This window comes from Amblyomma mixtum, chromosome 8, assembly GCF_055824585.1.
Source record: "Amblyomma mixtum isolate Tamu chromosome 8, ASM5582458v1, whole genome shotgun sequence".
In the NCBI taxonomy this organism is placed as follows: Eukaryota; Metazoa; Arthropoda; class Arachnida; order Ixodida; family Ixodidae; genus Amblyomma; species Amblyomma mixtum.
The window spans coordinates 131,971,569-131,991,928 of record NC_143019.1 but is presented as its reverse complement, the minus strand read 5'-3'; the positions used below and the strand labels follow the sequence as shown (position 1 = coordinate 131,991,928).

Genomic DNA, 20,360 nt, shown 5'->3' with positions numbered 1-20,360 from the left:
TAAGTTCATTTCATCTCGCGCATGCACATGGGCGCCCTGTCACAACTAGGCTTCGCAGTTACAATACAATAAATTATGCTGTTGAGTAGATGTCTCCCCCATTTTGTTGCAGAATGACTGCGGATCCGTCGACCACGGGGAAAACTTCCTTTAGTTGGCCATAGATGTTAACAAAACGTTTTGACGGCTGCGCGTGTCATCTGCTTACGCCATCAAACACGTGCACCATTTTCCTGCACCTCCGTGTCTGAGGGTGCTGCGGTTCTTTGCACCAAAACGGCACCACGACTGCACCAAAATCAATCGCGGACAATGGTGCAGGGGGCGCTGTGAATCGAGCGCTTTGGTGCAGCGCATTGTGAACCGGTTGCAGCGGAGCAGAAAACCACGGCTGAATTGAATGCAGCTAAATGCAGTGCGAATTCTAAGGGCCATTTGGCTTGCCACTGCTCCCACCTGCTCGACGAGAGGATCCGTAGCAGCCGGTGCTGTTTAGGACATAGTCATGCCAGCTTTCAAAAACAAAGTATTCCAGTTAGAAATTATCCTCCACCACTTCTGTTTCCTCACGTTTATTGGAAACTAGCCTCCGTAAGCTGCTCGCATGCAAAAAATTGTACACACCGACCTGTGCTGCGTGCTGTTTGCATGCCTAGATAATCAAAAGAATAATAAAGACCAGTAAAGGCTGGCTGCTCTCTATGCATGACGCTGCTAGAACTGTTGACACAAACAACACAGGATCCATGTACCATGTTTGCCAAAAAGCAACAAGGCTACTCTTTCCGCCTCTCATGCTGTCGGGAGACCCAGAGGGGTATAGAGCGCGCTCATGTCATGCAGGTTATCTGATAACTGGCGACCACGTTGTCGCCGCTTTCCCGCCAGCCCGCTTTTTACACTCTCATGGCAGCCTGGCTACTGCTCGCAAAGACAGCACATGGAATCATGAAGAAAGAAGCAAACAGCACATCTATTTATTTATTTTTTTATTTTATCAACTGTGTGTAAACATGTCAAGTTTACTGGTGGCACCAATGCAAAACAGAGAGAAGGTGATAAAGAGTAAGTGAGCATTCAAGCACGCCGCAGGCTCGACAGCAGTGCTCGGAAAGCATTCTCAGACCGACATTCAACAACACTATGAGGCAAAGCGCGATTTCCATTGTATGTAGGGCACGCCACGCATATGCGTGCGTGCCTTACGTTACGCATTCCACCGCTTGGCGCTTACAACCGTATTTATGCTTAGCGCACTCAATTGTCACATGTTAATCCATGGATACAAAATATGCAGGCGAGCGAAATGCAAGCACAGCCCAAATGTGCCAATCGTGTGTGATCGGCAAACTGCGCTCACCGGTCTTGTGGCACTCCCGCCGTTGTCCCTTGTCATTCTTCTCCTTCCAGGTGCAGGTAGTCGCGCCGCATTACACTGTGGTGGGAGTTGTATATGTTCGCCACCTCCTTCCATACTTGATTTTTTTTGCCAAAGACGTGACGTCTGTTTTCTTGCACTCGAGAACTTGTGAGTGCTCCTTCACGAGCGACATTAGCAGAGACTTTTATTCCGCCGTGAATCATGGTGCCGCCTTGTGTTGCGCGGGCTCATTGTCTAGCGACGACAAAGGTAGCTGGAACGACTGTGACATTTTCTGCAACTGCGGGTGATAACACCATGAAAAAACTGCGTGAGCGGCGTGTTTGACTGAACACCTGTGATGCACGTTGCCAACGCTGGGACTTGGTGGAGGTTGTGGGGTTTCTAGCGCGGTATGGACCCTGCACTCGGGGCCAACACTGCTCCGCTAGCTCGACCACAGCCGTGGCCGCGAAGAACAACACACCGAGGAATAGTCCGCATGCAAGACCGTTTATTGTACGTTTTATTTCTGGAAATACAGTACCAAAAAAAGCATCTTATACAGTGCAACATGGGCTCAGAATCCTGCGATACACGTGATAGCTGGTGGAGAGGGTTTCTGTGTAATTTCAGTTCTGTACTCTTCAACAAGCCTTTCTTCGTCAGTAGGTGTCGTACATGGCTTGCAGAGTTCTTTCATATCTGGCAAGGTCAAGGAATCTTGTAGCCTAATCTTGATTCAAATATCTGTTGAAACGTAATTCTATTCGTAGAGACGGTGATGTCGGCCAAACTTGCCCTCTACACCACTTATTTTATTGATCAGTTCAGTGAAAGTAGCGGTGCCTGCTGCATACAGCGAGCTAAGCTGAGTTGCGCGTGTTCTCAAGGCCTCTACCACTAAGGGGTTAAATACCTTCAGAGCGAGCTTTTCATTCTGACACTCATTGTTTGACGGATGAAGAGCTTTGTATGTCAGCCCGTAGCTAAACTTTGACAAGCACTGTTGTTTGGAAGCGTTGCAGATCTCGCAATGGACCATTAACTTGTACCATTGACCCTGTGTTGTGTTTAATTCTGGATAAAAAAATGCTTGTGCCAGGGTTTGATTTAGCTAGTTATTTCTTACACACTTTAACAAATGCACTGAGTCCACAACATAAAAAAGTGGTCTCGAATTGTCAGCAGGATGTTGATAAACAATGTCTACGGTGTTCTGTTTAGAAAACAGCGACATAACCTTCCTGTTTATAGCGTTGTTGTCCATTATTACAGCAATAACCGTGAGACCAGGTTTTTCCAATTCCAAAATGGTTCTCACAAGAACGTTGTGCAGCTGACTTGCCTCGATACTGGCTACGGGGAGAATATGTGCAACATCCTTGTGGGCTGACAGCAAGGATTGCGTCATGAAGACATGTGCTGTTTTTGCTGCTTCAGAAGAGTTCGACGCCGTTCCAGTCACTGATCCCCCCTTGAAATCAAAATATTGTTGAAGGTGAATTTCGTCAACCATCAATGTGACCTTTCTTTCGTGCGGCTTCAGATGGTTTGCTCTCTTCTTTATGCATTGCAGGAACCCCTCATCGTTTTGCTCTTTTGCAGGACTGGCATTATATAATGACTGCATACCCTGATTAATGTTGATCGGTGTGGTAAAGGCATTTTTCCAGAACTGCAAAGGAATTTATAGGCATGGGGGGAAATTGTAAAAAGAAGGCTGGAAAATACAAGGAGCTCTGCAGAGTACCTTATGGCGCCTCCTTCTTTGCAAATTGATTGGAGTTGCTCTTTCAGGAGAGTGACCACTTCAACTTTTTCTCGTGGCAGTAGCTTGTCACTCGCCAGGTCATCCAGAAAGGTGAAAAGTAAACTGAAACAAGTCTTCAGTTTTTCTTTTCGCTGAAACATGTTCAGCGCATTGGATTCCTGCACGGTGTTGAAGGTAGACTGAAGAACGCGCAAATCATCAGTTTTCGTTGGAATCATGACCGCATGTGTGGAGAGCTTGACTTTCTTCCAAAAGGCTGCGATTTCCATGAGGTCACTGGCAGCTACAGAACGCTCAACCTCCGGTGGCCCTCCACTGCCGTCAACGTGCACAAATAGGACACACTTTCCCCCTTTTGTTATTCTTCAGAAGTTGGAGATTTGAAAATCTTCCAGCCGTGTGAGAAGGTGTTCAAACGATGGTGGGTGGTTGACACGCTCCTCTTCTTCATGCGCAGAAATTGAAAGCTGTGTGGCTTCTTATAAGTGAACCTGTTCGAGGCGCTTCCTTTTTTCCTCCGGCTCCTGACGCACTGACTTTCTGTCCGACAGGACTGTTCGGAAAAATCGTGGGTACTGCATCTGGAGTCAGCCTTGTGAGGCCCTTGGGTGCTTCTATTGTATTGGCAGCAGCGTCTGTGTACACTGACTTGTTCATGAGGTACTTGGGTTTGAAATATAGCTTGCATACCTGAAAAGCTCCGGAGGAAAAAGTCCTTCGGGAACCAAAGTATTGCCTTTTGCTGCACCCATGTCATAGACGCCTCTATTCATTCCGCAGATGCAAAGAATAGCTTCAATTGCCTAAATATGCTAAGCATTCTTTAACTAAAACACTACGCTCACTAAATAGTGTCGAAAGGTTGAATCAACATGTAAGAAAATATCTCAATGTATATATGCTCTCTACAGAATTTGACCGTATCCATAGGCAAATTTAAATAACCAAGACATGAATGCCCGCACTGAACTCTAAAAATCTATCTATTCAACCACACAAGAATACTGCCTGGTACACAAGAGAAAGAGATATAATATTTACTGATACGAGCAGTCTAGGGGGAATCTCGCATCTCATGAATTTTAAAACCGCATCTTGTCCATATTTTAGCACCATGATAAATTATTAGTTTTCAATGATTGCTTTGATGTCCAGACACAGCGTACCTTAGAATCTAGCTGAGTCCGTATGTTGATGTTGCCGTGGCGAACAGCACGCTCCCTCGTAAACCTGCAGGCGTCTTTTGGGAACGAAAACACACGCACTTTTGGCCCGTTGTCATAGTTTACTTTGCTGTTTGGCACACAGCAGTGACCCATCATTTCCACAGCATGTGCAGGACATGCAAAAATTTCGATATCATGATCACAAGGCATTTCCTAATCGGCACTCGCGAATGCAGCAATGGAATGCAGCAGTGCACGCTGAGACGTCCGGCAACACACAACAATGGAAGGGTGCAAGGCTGGCTGAGGGAAGAAAAGAGATGTCTCAGTGCTGGTGGAAGGCCGAGAGATCAGCGATCAAAGTGGCATATTCAAGAAAACTTTGCGCAGAATGACACAAGACTAAGGGAGAAACACTTACACACACACGAGCGCAAACTTTCATCTGTATTTTCAGAAACGATACATCGCCTTAAAAAGCAGAAAGGGCGCAAGCGTGCAATATCCAGTGCAACACGTGTGGGAGTGCATTGGTGCAGCAAAAATAGCATCAGTGATTGGCACAAGACAATTCAAACTCAGCGGAAATGCCCAGAAAGCAGGAACACGAAATTGGGTTATCGGTCGCGAAGAAAATCAAGTTCTTTTTTGAGAAGGGCTACCGATGCCTTACTCACGCAGCCTGCCATACTAGATATCTCGAGGGCCTCCACAATTTCCCGGACCACCCTATCGGAAGCTCTCCCGATAGCCACCGTAGAACGGAGGAGAGGGCGGCACTGCTGTTTCTTCTTCTTATTCCTGTCTATGTAGTGTTTTCATTTAAGGCAATGCAATGACAGGTTTGAGCCTCCATTTGAGCCCAAGGAATTGGCGTGCTCTCTGAGCCTGTCATTGAGACAGCGCCCTGTCTGGCCTATGTGCACAGACCCACAGCTGAGTGGAACCTTATACACCACTCCAACAGTGCAGGGCACAAACTGTGTTTGGTGTTTCGTGACACATTTGTTCTTCATTGCTCTCTTACCCTGGCACCTGCTGGTCATGGCGCACAGGCAGGACAATTTCAAAGGAGCTGTAAAAACAACATCAATTCCGAACTTGTTGGCCACCCTTTTGACATTGTGCAATAGCTTGTGCACATATGGGAGGACTCGAAGAGGCCTTTTTCTCTTGCCAGCGTGAGGTGAGGAACATGACGGCCCTCTCAAGCCTTCTAAATTGTCTAAGTAATGACTCAGCTACAGAAACTAATACTGAACTCGGGAATTCAGCTCGCTCTAAACGTTCAACCTGGTGGTCAAAACTGGATTTGACCCTGTGCTTGCATGACTTCGAAAGGGCTGATCTTAGGCAAGAAGATGCACTGCCACGTTTTACGAGCTTAGAATGAGATGAGTCAAATGGTAACAAAGCTTGTTTCGAACGCGGCATGCAAGCCCAACAAAGGTGTTTGTCATTAGTAAAAAACAATACTAGGTCTAAAAATTGTAGACAGTTGTCCTGTGGTAGTTCAAGGGCAAAATTCAGAGTCTTGGAGCAAGCAAAAAACTTCCCCAAGACTGAGTCAGCAACCGTAGAAACATCATTTTTCAAATCTAGTTGTAGAAGGACTAGAAAATCGTCAGCATATCTGAAAATACCCACAATGCTATGGTTGTCAAGATCAGCCTCGGTCAATTTAGTTAAAAATATCTCGCATAAAACGGGCGACACAAGACCCAATACATGTCCCGCGTTTTTGAACATAGCACTCATTCTCAAAACTAACTACCATGGAATTCAAATACACGCTCAATAACTCTAAAAAACCAGCCACTGAAACACCACATGAGTTTCGAAAAGCCACTGCGCCAGCTACTTCTGTGCATTCACGGATGGCCAAGAAAAGTTCCTCGTGCGGCACTGAATAAAACAGCTCCTCAATGTCCACCGAAAATCCGTAGTTAGATCTGCCAGCGTCCTGTCGAAGTGCTTCTACCAGAGTACCGGAAGTACCGGCTAACGTCAGTGTGGTGGAAAAGGAAAGCGCGGGCGGTCTTCTTGAGAATTCAAGATGGTGCCGGCACGACCCGCGCGGCTATGACGGCTAGAAGGGAGAGGTGACGCCAACGGCAGATGGGAGCCGGCCCTCCATTTCCAGCCAGGCGTAGGTGGCGCTGTTGGCCATAATGTGATGCTTGGTGCGTGCCGCTGGCTCTGGGCATACACGGGCTAGCTTGCAATGCGTGCAATGTGTGGGCCTTTCAGTGATATTGTTGAAAGTAATGGTTTAGCTCATTAAACGTGTCGAACGTGACTGCGGTGGACAGAATGCAATTTTAAGCCATGGTGGTGCAGTGGTTAGGGCGCCCGAGTGTTGTGCCCAATGATGCGGGATCAAATCCCGGCCGCGGTAGCCGCTTTTCGATGGAGGCAAAAAGCAAGGTGCCCATGTGTTGTGCGATGTCAATGCATGATAAAGAACCCCAGGTGGTTGAAATTTCCGGAGCCCTTCGTTACGGCGTCCCTTATAGCCTGAGTAGCTTTGGGACGTTAAACCCCAATAAACCAAACCGTTAAAATCAATTGGCTGCCACCCTGATGCTTCTGCTGCGTAGAACCTCGGCGTAACTAAAGCTTTATTCGCGAATCCTCTCAGTTTCAGGAATTGAAGGGACTGACAGAATTCCGTCTGGTCGGCATGGGGCATGACGAAAGTGGAAGACAGACCAAAAGATTCAGGATGGAAATGTTTCGGCTCCCATGCGGGAGCATTCCGTGTGGTCACATTCTTTTGGTCGGCGTCTTCCACTTCCTTTAGTTTCAGCAACACGAGGCATCAGCTTGCTCCTAAAAAACATGAATGGTGTTCCAAACAAGCAAAACAAAGCATGTCAAAAATTTATTGCACATTGTGATAGTAACAAACTGCTGCACATCACATAACATTCAGGGTAATTCAGGGTAATAAAAGATACATTTACACATGCTTCTGTGTAGTTAGAAAGAAAAACATTAAACACTGATGGTGCATCACTCAGCGCTAAGAAATGGGGAGGCAAGGATATCACTTTCCGCTAAATAAAAAAAACTAGGACATTCGACCTTGGAAGTTAAAATATGCAACTTAGAGCATACTCCTAAGTTTCAGCATTTTTATTATTTCCTGCTTAGCATTTCACTTGTGGTTCTGGGCCTTGACATAGAAGTGGAGCCTAGTAAGAATACAAAACGTGATAACTTAGTTTATGAGGGACATACTGTGGTTAGGGCAGCCAACAAGGGCCAGCTTTCTTAACTGTAGGAAGGAAACCAAATCCATGATGCTGTCAGTGTTGATTTCTCTTGAACTAAAGCAGTGAGTGCAAGTGTTTTCAAGAGAGGTCACGAGTGCATTGATCTTGGCTGATGGGTAGAGCAGGCCTGCTCGGTCAGCAGCAGCAGTGAGGCATGCTTCAGCTAGAGCTGATTTGTCCTCTGCTCATAGAAGCCGCTGGCTGCACTCTGCACACTTGGTGCTTGCAACGCTCTTGCTTGCACCACCATGGCAGCATGCTGGATGCCGTGGCCGTATTCACTTGGCACTTCATGTGCTTTGGCAAGGTTCCCTACGTCCAGAAGCTCATCTAGACGCCTGTCGTTTCTGTTTTCAGCTCCCAGCGGACTTCTTAGCAGTCCTGATGGCACATTGCTTCCTATCGTTGACTTAGCCAAATTCTGAAAGCTTAAAGCATTAACAGAGATCAGAAATTGGGAGGAAGCTGGATGACCATTGCATCCGGACATTTGCCGGGTGACTCCAAACAGTCTCTGTGAAGGGTCCTGACGCAAACGGAAAGTCATCATGTAGCGGAAGTTCAACTTCCGCTCAATGCGTAATTTCAACTGCTCAATGCGTAATTTGGCTCGAAGGACAGTTAGCCTGGGCCTTTTCGCTTGTGCTGTTCACAGCTTCAAACCTTTACAAAAGCGACTGGACCTCGGTTTTTAATTTCATTTTTCTGTAGGATGCCTGATTAAGGAGCAGTCTCCTAAGGTGCTTTTGCACTGTGTACAGGCTCTCTCTGCTGTTCGAGCAACTCCACGGTAATATAAGTTGAAAGTTCTTCTACCAAAGGTCTTGTCTTTGCGCTTGGGTTTGCTTCAAATTCGCTAGTTTTACCAAATCCTCCGCATGGGATCATGGAGTTCATGTTGCGAAGCAACTCTTCAGCCATTTCCATGTCACTAATGTGAACATTTCTGATTTTTGTGGCTTGCACAAAAGCCGTAGCCTGAACTGTTTTTACATTTTATATTAAGCACATACTTTTCAAAATATATGTTCTCACCTTCTAGAGCGCACACACTAATCGCCGTGACGTTGTCGGCTCCAGCAATCAGGTGTCTATCCCAGTAAGCGCCAGGAAGTTCACATTTGCGATCGTCAGGAATATCTCGAGAGTTCAAAAAAGGCACTTGGTTACAATCGCTTTCTGCACTGCACGAGTCTGTTGGTTCCTCACAAGCAGACACGCTTGATACCTGGTGCCGGATCTTCGAAAGCAAACTGCAAGTTGAAGTTCTTGATGTCCTCTTCTTAGGCGCTTTCTTCGAGCGATATTTGGGAACGTCGGGGAATACGGTCGGAACCACGTCGGGTTTTAGCACTGGCCGCTCTCGCAGAATCTGCACAGTTTCGCCGTTTATCACGTGTGTGAAGCAACGCAAACTGCTCGTCGAAATGACGCTCACATTTATTTATTTATTTGAACATACTGCAGGCCCTTTTCGGGCCCATGCAGGAGTGTTTACAATGCATCATTGATCAAACAGAGTAAAAACAAAAATTCAAAAATACAGAGATGTTCTCTGACCCAAACACAAAATGACCAGGAGAGAATTAAACAGAAAAGTCAATTTTTTCGATATAATTAAGAAATAGTTCCACGGACGTACACTTCACCGCATCTTCAGGCAATTTATTCCAATATGATATAGCATCTGGAAACAGGGAGTACCTGTGGATATTTACACGGCTGACTGGTTGACGAAGTGTTTTACTATGGTTTGTCCTAGACGAGTGTTTGAATGGCGGGTGTAAGTATTGTGAATTGGCTATTTTGAAGTGACCGTGAAGAAGTTGGAACAAAAACTTTAATCTTGAAATGATTCTTCTCTGTGACAGGCTTTGTAAATTTGACTGAACTATTAGACTGGTAGCGCTAGTTTGACGTGAATACTTTGAATAGACGAACCTCACTGCTAGTTTTTGGATGCGCTCTAATTTGTTGATTAAACTTTTTTGATGGGGGCTCCAGACTATATCCGCATATTCTAGGGTAGGTCTTATAAGAGTTTTATAAGCACTGAGTTTAATATGGGCCGGCGTGTAACGGAGCTTTCTCCTTAAATAATGTAATTTACCTTCAGCTTTAGAGCAAATGGATTTGATGTAGGGCTCCCAACGCAGGTTAGATGTTAGGATGAGCCCCAGATACTTCACCTGATCATATTTTTTAACCTGTGTGTCACCAAGTGTGTATGTAAAACTTAGAGGATGCTTCTTATTAGTGAATGTGATACTTTTGGTTTTATCTGCGTTAAGTTTCATTCCCCAGGTCATACACCAAGCGTGGATTGATTCTAGGGAATTGTTAAGGAGAATTTGATCGTCAGATTTTTTTACAGCTATATATACGACACAATCGTCTGCAAAAAGGCGAAGCTGGATCGATGAACTAACACAGGAATGAATATCATTTATATAAATGAGGAACAAAAGAGGCGCAAGTACTGATCCCTGGGGTACACCCGAATACACATCCAGGTTTTGCGAAACGTATTCACCTATTTTAACGCATTGTTTTCTGTTCTGCAAATAGCAGGAAATCCATGACACAATGTTTCGATCAATGCCAAAAGATAGTAGTTTTGTTACAAGGTCATCGTGAGGAACAACATCAAACGCTTTAGAGAAGTCTAAGAATATAGCATCTATCTGGTAGCCTTCATTAATTGTGTTAGCGATGTCGTGAGTAATTTCAGCAAGCTGCGTTACTGTTGAAAGCCCTGTTCTGAAACCATGTTGTTTTTCATAAATGAGATTATTATTTTCTAGATATGAGATTATGGCTTTAAAAATAATGTGTTCCATCATTTTACAACTAGTGCTTGTTAACGATATCGGACGATAATTATTCAGTTCAGTTTTAGGACCCGATTTGTGTATAGGAATTATTTTGGCACAGCGCCAGTCATCTGGAATTACGAGTGTTTGTAAAGATGTTGTGTAAATTTTATGCAGGTATTTAGACACCCAGTCAGCGTATCGGACTAAAAATGTGTTCGAGATGGAATCAGGACCCGGAGATTTTTTTGTGTCAAGTGTTTGTAAAAGAGAAAGGATTCCATCTTCACTAATGATTAGTTCTGTCATGGGTTCCTTGATTGTGTATGCGGGTAGAGAAGCGTGAGAGGCTGTTCTGGTGAAAACGGACTGGAAAAACTTATTGAATTCATTTGCAATGTCATCAGGTTTACTTATGGTGTCGCTGAAATCTGTAATGATGGAACCAGTTGACTGTTCTTCAGATAAGTAGCGCCAAAACTTATGAGGGTTGTGAGCCATGAAGGAAGGCAGCGTCAAATCAAAGAAGCGAGTTTTTGCGTCTCGGATTTTGCTCTGTAAGCAGTTAACAAGACTTGCAATGTCATTCTTGTTTCCTTTTTTACGCCGTCGTTTTATTTTTCTTTTAAGTTGAATTATCTCGCGCGTTATCCACGGGTACTCCCTGTTTATGCGTTTTTTTCGAAGCGGAACGTATCTCTTTTCGCAAGTATTTACAATGTTTTTGAAACAGGACCATAGTTCACGAACATCGGTCAGTGCGCTGAATTCGGCAAAGCTGTTCTCAAGTGCATTTAGAATTGCAGGGTCATCTGCACGCTCATAGTCATAGACATAGACATAGCACCGACTTCGCGTCCAAAGGTATGTCGGCACGGGGGATGGCTCGTCGCCAAGCTTCGAAGCGTGCAGGGTCTTTCAGCACAGAAAAGAGATGCACACGCTGACCCTGCTGCCTTGACGACACTTAGTCGGACGTGCAGCCAGGGGTGAAAGAAACAGTGACACTGCCTCGCTTTTTTTGCGCTGGAGTTCATCTGTCCTGCGAAGTGTGGCGCTCACATTAGCGTGTCAGAAGTGAAACACATCTTGCCATAAACGAGACAACACGCTGGCAGCCACGAAGAAACGAACGCCGTCGTGCAGTCAATGCCACCAGATAACGGCCAGTCTCCAAAAGTAGCCATATAATTTGAAATTTCACCAAAAAAGTCAGCACACTAATTTTTTGTGGGTCAATGGAATAAAGCACTCTTCAAGTCCATGCAATTATATTTATCGAGCTACCGTGTGCTGCACCCGCCCAGGCGGCACCTCTCACTAGCGCCACCGCTGAAAGCATAGTCTGCAGTCTGATTTGTTTACATGCGGGCACATTTTGATGGAGGCCAAATGCAGGGCTCCTGTGTACTGTGCATGGTCAATGCACGTTTAGAACAGCAGGTGCTGTAAAGTTTCCGAAGCCCTCCACTACGGCACCTCTCATAGCCAGAGTCACTTTGGGATGTTTTACCCCACAAATTAACCTAAACTGATTTCTATGTATAATATCATTAGTTGCCAGTTGGTCATGTTGCCCGCATTTGAATTTTTTGGGTTTCTGCGCTAACGCATAATTGTTATTGAAGGCAGCACAACGGCAGTCTTGATAGGAACCGAGCAATGCGCCCTTCCGCGATTATACATCAGTGTGATAATACAAACGCTCCTTTACGTTCTATTGTCACATACTTTATCTCTGCGCATCTACCAAATGCGTCTGAGGCATATAATGAATGAACAAGCAAACAAGGTAAATTGTGCTAGCAGAATTTATGGCACATCGTCACATCAGCCTCTCTGCCGTTAATATTAGCACACGGCTGCAAAACTTCTCCTGCTTCATGGGAGAGGGAGAAACTGCTGATAGATACTGGAAGCCCCGGAATAGTTCGCAGTTATTTTGCGTAGCACTTCCTCCGGAACAACGTAGATTGATGTTGTCTTCTGCTAAAGACGAAGGCCAAACTTGATTTTCAAGATTGACTCTAGAAGGTCAAGTTTCATCTTATTCCAGAGTTCTGTTGTGGTCAAGGCAACCTGGGAAAACACTCTCTCTGCTTCGGCATTCGAAACCAGAAGTGTTAGGATCGTGATAGCTCTTGTGGTGAGTGCTGCGAAGGGGCATACACCAGCAGCGTCCCTGAGTGCCAGCACTTCGTACCGGAAGCTCGTGGCGGAACTGGTCTCAGTTGCAGCGAACACAGTCTGAAGCAGTTTTACTTCCGTTTCCAGCCGATTGCTAGGTATTGCAAAGAGGCAAGATGGCAAACTCATTATCTCCCTGCAGGCGTTAGGACCAAATACAGTTTCTGGACAGATAGTCCGGTATTTCGAACGGCATCCGCTCGTTTGTGAACACACCTGCCATGGGAGTGATCTCACCCCTTATCGCTGCGACGCCACTCCATGCACTTGTTGGCTCTAGGCACTCCTGAGCCGGCAGTGGGGGCCGGTAATCTGTGGGCCGCTGAAATTTGAGCCTGGACTCTGCACGCTTCAGTGGCAAGTTTGTGACAACTGTGCCTCGACAGAAACTGTGGAACATATCTTGCTTGAGTGCCCTGCGTATGCTAACGAGCGTGTGTACTATGAACATTGATGCAGAAGCTCTGCCCAGTGCCCCTAACAATGGACAAAGTTTTAGGTCCCTTAGCCTGCCTTAGGCAAGAGAGACTTGCAATGAACTTTCTATTTACATATTTAAAAGACATTGGACATCTCGATAAGCTTTCAATTTACTTGCACGTTACCTTCATGCATTCTTCATGCAGTGAACTTCGTCAGCCCATTTGTGGGACTATGCACTCCATCATTCCATAGGTTACATCAATACTCGCCATTGCATCCTTAGTACCAATTTCATGGCTGCATTTTTACCTCTTCCACGCTGCTTTCCTTCTGTCTTTATCTCCCGAATTCCCCTCTCTACGCAGAGTAGCATGCCAGCGATATTGAAACGCCGGCTAAATTCTCTGCTCTTCATTAAAGAGTCTCTCTCTCTCTCTTTGTTCAAATCACTGCATCTGCAGCCCCTCAAGTAGAGGGAAAAGGTTGGGTGGCTTTGTCGGATGACACGAACTCGGAGCTCCTGGGTCTGCATGTTCATACAGTTCTTGCATTGCTCGTACGAACTCGACAAGCGATTCATCTGGGTCCTGTGTCCGCATCTCGAGCTCTCATCGCATACGCAGCTTGTAATCGTATGGAAGGAACTCCTCCCTGAACAAGCGTCAAAAATCAGCCATGTTGCCCGCTGTGTGGCCAACCAACTGGTGCCACCGGGCGGCTTGATCAACGAGTGCGACAGGGAGAACTCATCTCAGATTCTCGCTCTCGCTCAGGTTACTCACTAACTGGTACTGGCACAGGGCCAGCAGAAAGTCATCACAGCGCCTGTTCGGTCACAACAGTGTTGAATTTTCCGCTTGGTGTGGCTGCTGGCATTTGCTGCAGCTCCCAATTGACCATTTCGGAAAGTTGTGCGCACCCCCGACGGGACCGTCACTGGAAGTAGTAAAGGAATGCGTCTACTTAGGGCAGGTAGTCACCGCTGATCTGGATCATGAGAGGGAAGTAACTATAAGAATAAGAATGGGGTGGAGCGCACATGGCAGGTTCCCTCTCAGGTCATGAATGGCAGTTTGCCAACTTCTTGTACGCTGACGCTGGATATTGTGGCCCGGCTTCCATCTCCGGTGGGTGTCGGTGCGTCGGCCGCTTGGCGAACTTTTGCTGGCAGACCGCTGATCATGCGCCCGCTTAATTAGGGTGGTCAGCGTTGTCAGTGCCGCGCTCCCAAATTATGTTCGCAGGCGTGTCTGAGGGGCGCTCTTTCTCGAATTTTTTATTTTATTTTCATATTATTTCTTTTAATTCATTTGTTTTTGCCATGGCTTTGGTGGCCTTTCAGGGGGGCCTTACCGGCCACAAGAGGTGGATGCCTTGGCGTCCGCCCCTCTGAGAGTCACGTGGCACGGCTTTGTGGAGTGTGTTCAGAAGGAGCACGGGGCTGGCAGAGGCAGCTTGGGAGCTCGTCTTTTTGCTTTTCGCGACTGAAGTTATGATATGCGATAACCTTCTGAAGATATATACTGCCGGACATGGTGATCTCCTCCGCAATCAATACACCTTCTTGGATTACTACAGAATCGCTCTGTATGTCCAATGCGTGCGCAGCATTTGCATTTCGGCACATACGTTGCGTCATATAGTGGACATTTCATCCACTGAATGTGGATATCTGTGCGCCCCCTGAAGGCCTCAGAGCCCTTTTTGTGAGTTCCAATACCACTGTTTTGCCGAACTTGCCTTCCCTCTCGTAGACAACCTTAGCATCTTCTTCTGCACATTGCATGTCATTCTGAACCAAGATCCTTGGGGCGATTTCTTCCATTGCAATCTCCTCGGGGATTCTGAAGATATATACTTACCGGTATTAAAGGAAGGAGGTACTTGCGTGATGACTTTATGGGGGAAAATCGTTGGCAGCCGGTCCATATAACCACTTGCGTTGAGGCGGGCTCCGCGTATCCAGTGGTGCTTAGAAGGTTGCCACAAAGAGAAGCGACCAGCACTTTTTTGTCACTTGATTCTTCTCACCAACTCCTTTTTTCTCTTTCATTCGCAGATCACTTGATTGTCTCCTTGGGCCAAGGTTTTGACCAATGTGTTTCCGATTTTGGCCTCTCGTAGGATGACAAGAAGATTGAGAGCACTCCATCCCTTTTGTCTCAATCCCTCCAGACCACCTTTTTGTCCATCCCAGCAGACTATTGCGTCAGTTTTGTTTGCCAAAGAGTTGTCTTTGACTTGCAATAAATCTGGTCGATCTCCGTAATAAATCAAGCTGGTCTGAAAGAAGACATGTGTTTTGTAAAACAGCTCCGGCAGACCCAAGGGAGTGGATGAAATGAAACGTTCTTGTGTTTCAGCGTGTTGTTGTCACAACTAGGCACACTAGTCTGACCTGAAAAAGGAAAGCCTCGAGTCGAATGGAGAAGGGTAGATGGGTTTTTGATATTCATCCCCTAGTCTCAGTCCTTTGAAAGGAGCTTTGACGCTGACAACTTTTCACCATTTTATGATTATGTCTATGAATCTGGCGGTTTCTTCGTGGTGTTTGAGGTTGTGCTTGGCTCCAGTCACTCGAAGTGTGTTCAGTCCGGGCTCACTGAATATTTGCAGAGCAAGTTTAACATTCTGTTTCTCAATGTCTGTGGGAGAAACAGCTTTCCTGTACAAAGTGCAGCCGTACTGGAGTAACTACTCGCTCTCTAAATTATATGTGTCTTTGATGGTCTTAAAAAACGCTCCGCCATTGTGCTTGGTTCAGACTCAGGCTACCAGAAACACTGGTGAATTTGTTTTAACCAGTTGTTGCACACGCACTTCAGTAAGTCTACTGGGTCAATGACAAAGAACAATGGCCAGTGGGGTTCTGATGGGTGCGGAAAAACGAAATCATTTGTCAGTGATTTTTGGTGTGGCTTGGGGGGTCTTGGTCACAGAGTACTTAAAAGGCATCATTGTGCTTCGATTTTCAGTGTTGTCAGTCACAACGCACATGACTTTGTATCCAATTTTTTTTTCTAAGGCACAAATGACGTCTTCCGAAACCTTGTGCAGGAATTCCCCATTAGCCTTATGCACGGGTACAATGTGTGCTACCTACTTAAACTTGCAAATGAGGCTGTGTAGTATAAATACAAGTGCTCTGTTTGCTGTTTCTGTGTTGTTCGACGCGATACCAGTGATCTGCCTACCTTATACGTAGCTTTGCTGCTTATTCAACTTGGATTTCTTCTTGGCCATGTGGCAGAGGAATGTGCCGTCTTGCTGCTGTAACTGGGGGTTCATCCCGAGTGATGAATGTATTGACCCAATGGTCCTTGGGTGTGGCAGGATGATGTTCCCGTGACTGCGCATGTACTTGTTATGCATGAGGCGATATTGTAAACAGTATGCAGCAGTAAACCATGAAGTCAGCAGAGTAGCGCCATCGTTTTTTTTGCTGACTTTAGCTGCACTTGATAGGTGAGTAGTTGAATGGCCGAGAAGAGAAAGAACAGTCTCGCAGATGCCCATTTCTCAGTTTTGAGAACTTGAACTCACGACACTGTCGAACTCCTTGACTCCCTCAAGCAAGTCCAGCAGCCGTCGTTTGCTGTCAACCTCTGACGGAACTAGCACCTTGGACCTGAGCCGCTTCACTACTGCTTTTGCGATGTTTACTGTCAGAGTTAGGTTGGTTTTTATAACTACAGAGTATTTAATCCAAGGAGCCTCATCGTTACAAATGTGGGCCAAAATGACATGCTCATTGCATTTGGTGACGTGCCAAAATATAAGCTGATTGCCTTGAACGAAGTTTGCCAAAGCTTATAAATCGCAAAACTTGTCTACTTCATTCTCATTCTGGGCAGTGATAATTGACTCCGTGAGCACTTCTCAAGGGCTGCAGCATCTAAGGGCATTTGCTTGCTCTCTGGGTCTTCTCATCTAGTCCCTTCTCTGGACAGGTAGCTTGGGCAATCGGGGATTACCACTGGTACGGCACCAGGTCGAAGCCGCAAACATGAGAGAGACACGGTCACTGTGCGGCCGGGCGCTTGGGCAATATAGCTTGCTTCTCTAAAAGTGTGTGATGAGAGGCTAGTTGGTAAGGCAATCTGAAGAAATAAAACTACGCAGGAGACAGGACACAGAAAAGATGCAGACAGGTCCTGTGTCCTGTCTGCATCTTTTCTGTGTCCTGTCTCCTGCGTAGTTTTATGTCTTCAGAATGCTTCTCTAACAATGTCTTAGGGTTTAAAATGACGCTCGCACCCCGAAACAAAAGAAATATATCCTAATATAAGTACAGCCACCTGACATCGCGGGCTACGCGTGACGCATTTATCCTTTACATGCCACACAAGAGTTTTAAGCAAGGCTTGCAACCCTATGGGTAGAAGCAACCTGTTTGGAAAATAATAAGCATCGAAAATTTCTTAACGTGTAGACATGACCAGGTTTTCACTTGGAATTGTACGTATCCATGCTTTTCGTGTTTCGTCAACTTTAGGGAATGAGGAGACTTGCACCTTGGGGCCTGTCTTCTAATTTCCACTGCACCGCAGCACACAACACTTCCCAGGCATTTTGCATTCGCTTCTAATTCTGCACAGCCCTGTTCGGCACACATAACACGCGATAAACACCGATGTCAGTTGCCATTGCTGATTCATGCACAGAAATAATGATTCGAGCAAATGACCACGTTTTTCAGCAACCACGTGCATTTTGACAGCAACACAGATGCGCATCCAAGCATGCCACTGCAGCCGCTGCCGCGCCAGTGATGACGGCCCCACAACGATGACTTATGGTCACGTGGCCACGGGAGCACCCCGGCCTGGAAGAATTTCCTCTAGGTGGCGTTAGGGAGAGCCACGGTAGGCCACAAGAGAGAGGGAAGATGCCTCAGGCAAGGGGCAATGTGGATCCCCACAAGGATGCCTTGTCCGAGAACTCCAGGCCCGATCTGGCGCTATCCGTGAGGTTGCCACCATGTGCAGGCTAGCGGCCACGTTGCTTGTGGCCCCGCACAGGAAGGAAGGCGCCCTCATGCACCACAGCAGGTTCAGCAGCTGAGCGATCCCCCGGTGGTGTGCGCAGGCATGTTATCCTCCACGACCAGTTGGTGGCGTGGCTCCAAGACGGGTGTGTCAGCCTTCGCTGAAGGATTGAAATGTGGGCCAGTTCGTACATTGTAAATGGAAAAGAAAAACGGTCACAAAAGACGAGGGACAAGAGGAGTGTACACACCACAACGACTGGACTATCATCTGAAGTTTATTAGAAAATACATAGTCCCAGCAAGGCGAGCAGAGCATGCGCAACAGCAGCATCACAAATCGGAGCGGAAAGGACACACGATATCACATCTACCGTGATCGACCTATCAAAGCAAATTCTTTCTCGAGTAAGCGCACCGAGGTTGTGCTAATACAATAATGGCCTGACAAACTGATATGATACGTTTCCAAGATTTCTCGCTCTTGTTTTCCTTTACCTCTACCAAGAATCGTGACATTGCTGAACAAAGGTTAACAGCCACATTCATTGCAATGGCGAAGCAAGTTTGCCCCGCCATTGTGGCGTGTACACTCCTGTGGTACCTCGTCTTTTGTGAGTAGCCTTCGCAGGTTCTCCCTCTCTGCTGCTGGCAGCAGAAGCAGCAGCGGCGACGATGATGGAGTTGGTGTTGGCCAGCACCTCCCGCCCGTCCGACACAACAGAGGAATTCTCGTTGAGGGTTGCTTCCATGCTTTCGCTGGGAGGACTTGAAACAGGTGCAGCAGCATCTGAAGGTGCTGTCGTCGCCTTGGAAACTGCTGTTACACAGAAGAATATGTCCGTGCAGTGCAATCGGCAACACGGTGCTCTCCGCTGAAACTTGGACAGGGTGCGTCGCACAAATCGTGCCACTTCATGCCATACACCTGGCAGAGATGTGGCCCTCCATCTCACACTCGCACTGCACTGCACAACTTTTAGCAGGCTGGGAACCGGCTGAATCATACCTATGCAGATCCAAACAACACCTCAGGCACGTCTGGGAACCCGGAAACACATTCCATTGTCCTAACAAGAATCCTGCCAAACACCTCAGACTCCTTTGTGAGAAGGGATTCCTTCTCGTCCAGCTCAAAAAAAAAACGTGCACAACTTTTGCACACACCCCTCGATACTCGAACCTAATTTCATGTTCGTTCGTGCGAACCACATGTGCTCAGAAGCATTCGACTGCTGTCTTTGTTTTGAAGACGACCTCAGAGCATCCCACACCAAAATCCTGCACGCATCCAAGCTCGTGCTTCGAAAGGCACATCACTATATCTTTACACAGATTAATTTGAAAATATTGCAAGCCAGCATGTCTGTAATAACCGGCAATAAAATGAAGCCAAAACAGCACCAGCTGAATTTCCTATTATGTTCTTACTTGACCAAGGTTAAGAAAAAATGCCACCACACTACATGAAAAGCCCACTGAAAGGAGTGAAATTGCATTGTTATAAATACCTTGCATGGCTGAGACGATAGTTGAATACCACTTCTTCAGTATCAGTGTGGCTCCGTGGCAGTGGCCACATAAAATCTGGGCGCAACTGGAAGCCCTCATCGCCGATGAATACATGAGGGCAGACCTTCTCCGAGTGTGGCAGCTGGACTGCACGAGGCAGGTCAAGCTTGCCCTCATATAGCCGTTAGCCAATGGGGAAGTCCTTAAAAATGCCCCCATCACTTAGCCTCCCAGGTGCAACCACATCAACCAGCCGGAAGAGGTTTTGGCTGTGCACTACTGCCATGAGAACAATGGAAGGGGTGTGCTGGAAGAAAGTAGAAATATGAACACTGAAGGCTTGGTCTCATATAGCTGTTAGCCAAGGGGGGTTCCTTAAAAATGCCCCCATCACTTAGCCTCCCAGGTGCAACCACATCAACCAGCAGGAGGAGGTATTGGCTGTCCACAACTGCCATGAGAACAATGGAAGGGGTGTGCTGGAAACAAGTAGAAATATGAACACTGAAGGCTTGATCTCATATAGCCGTTAGCCAAGGGGGGTTCCTTAAAAATGCCCCCATCATTTAGCCTCCCAGGTGCAACCACATCAACCAGCCGGAGGAGGTATTGGCTGTCCACAACTGCCATGAGAACAACGGAAGGGGTGTGCTGGAAACAAGTAGAAATATGAACGCTGAAGGCTTGGTCTCATATAGCCATTAGCCAAGGGGGGTTCCTTAAAAATGCCCCCATCACTTAGCCTCCCAGGTGCAACCACATCAACAAGCCGGAGGAGGTATTGGCTGTCCACAACTGCCATGAGAACAATGGAAGGGGTGTGCTGGAAACAAGTAGAAATATGAACGCTGAAGGCTTGG

At 46.6% G+C, this 20,360-nt stretch overlaps 1 protein-coding gene across 4 annotated transcripts in view; it reads left to right on the top strand.

Annotated features, from left to right (window-relative positions):
• The window catches only part of LOC149334468 (endothelin-converting enzyme 1-like), a 369,834-nt gene that overhangs the window by 82,607 nt on the left and 266,867 nt on the right, over positions 1–20,360 (top strand). The window contains exon 3 of one of the 4 annotated variants that reach the window (XR_016284744.1): positions 15,061–17,111. The exons of the other annotated variants lie outside the window; for them this stretch is intronic. The gene's annotated coding sequence lies outside the window, so the exon portion shown is untranslated. Of the gene's footprint in view, positions 1–15,060; positions 17,112–20,360 lie in introns of those variants that run through there. 4 annotated transcript variants of the gene reach the window in all.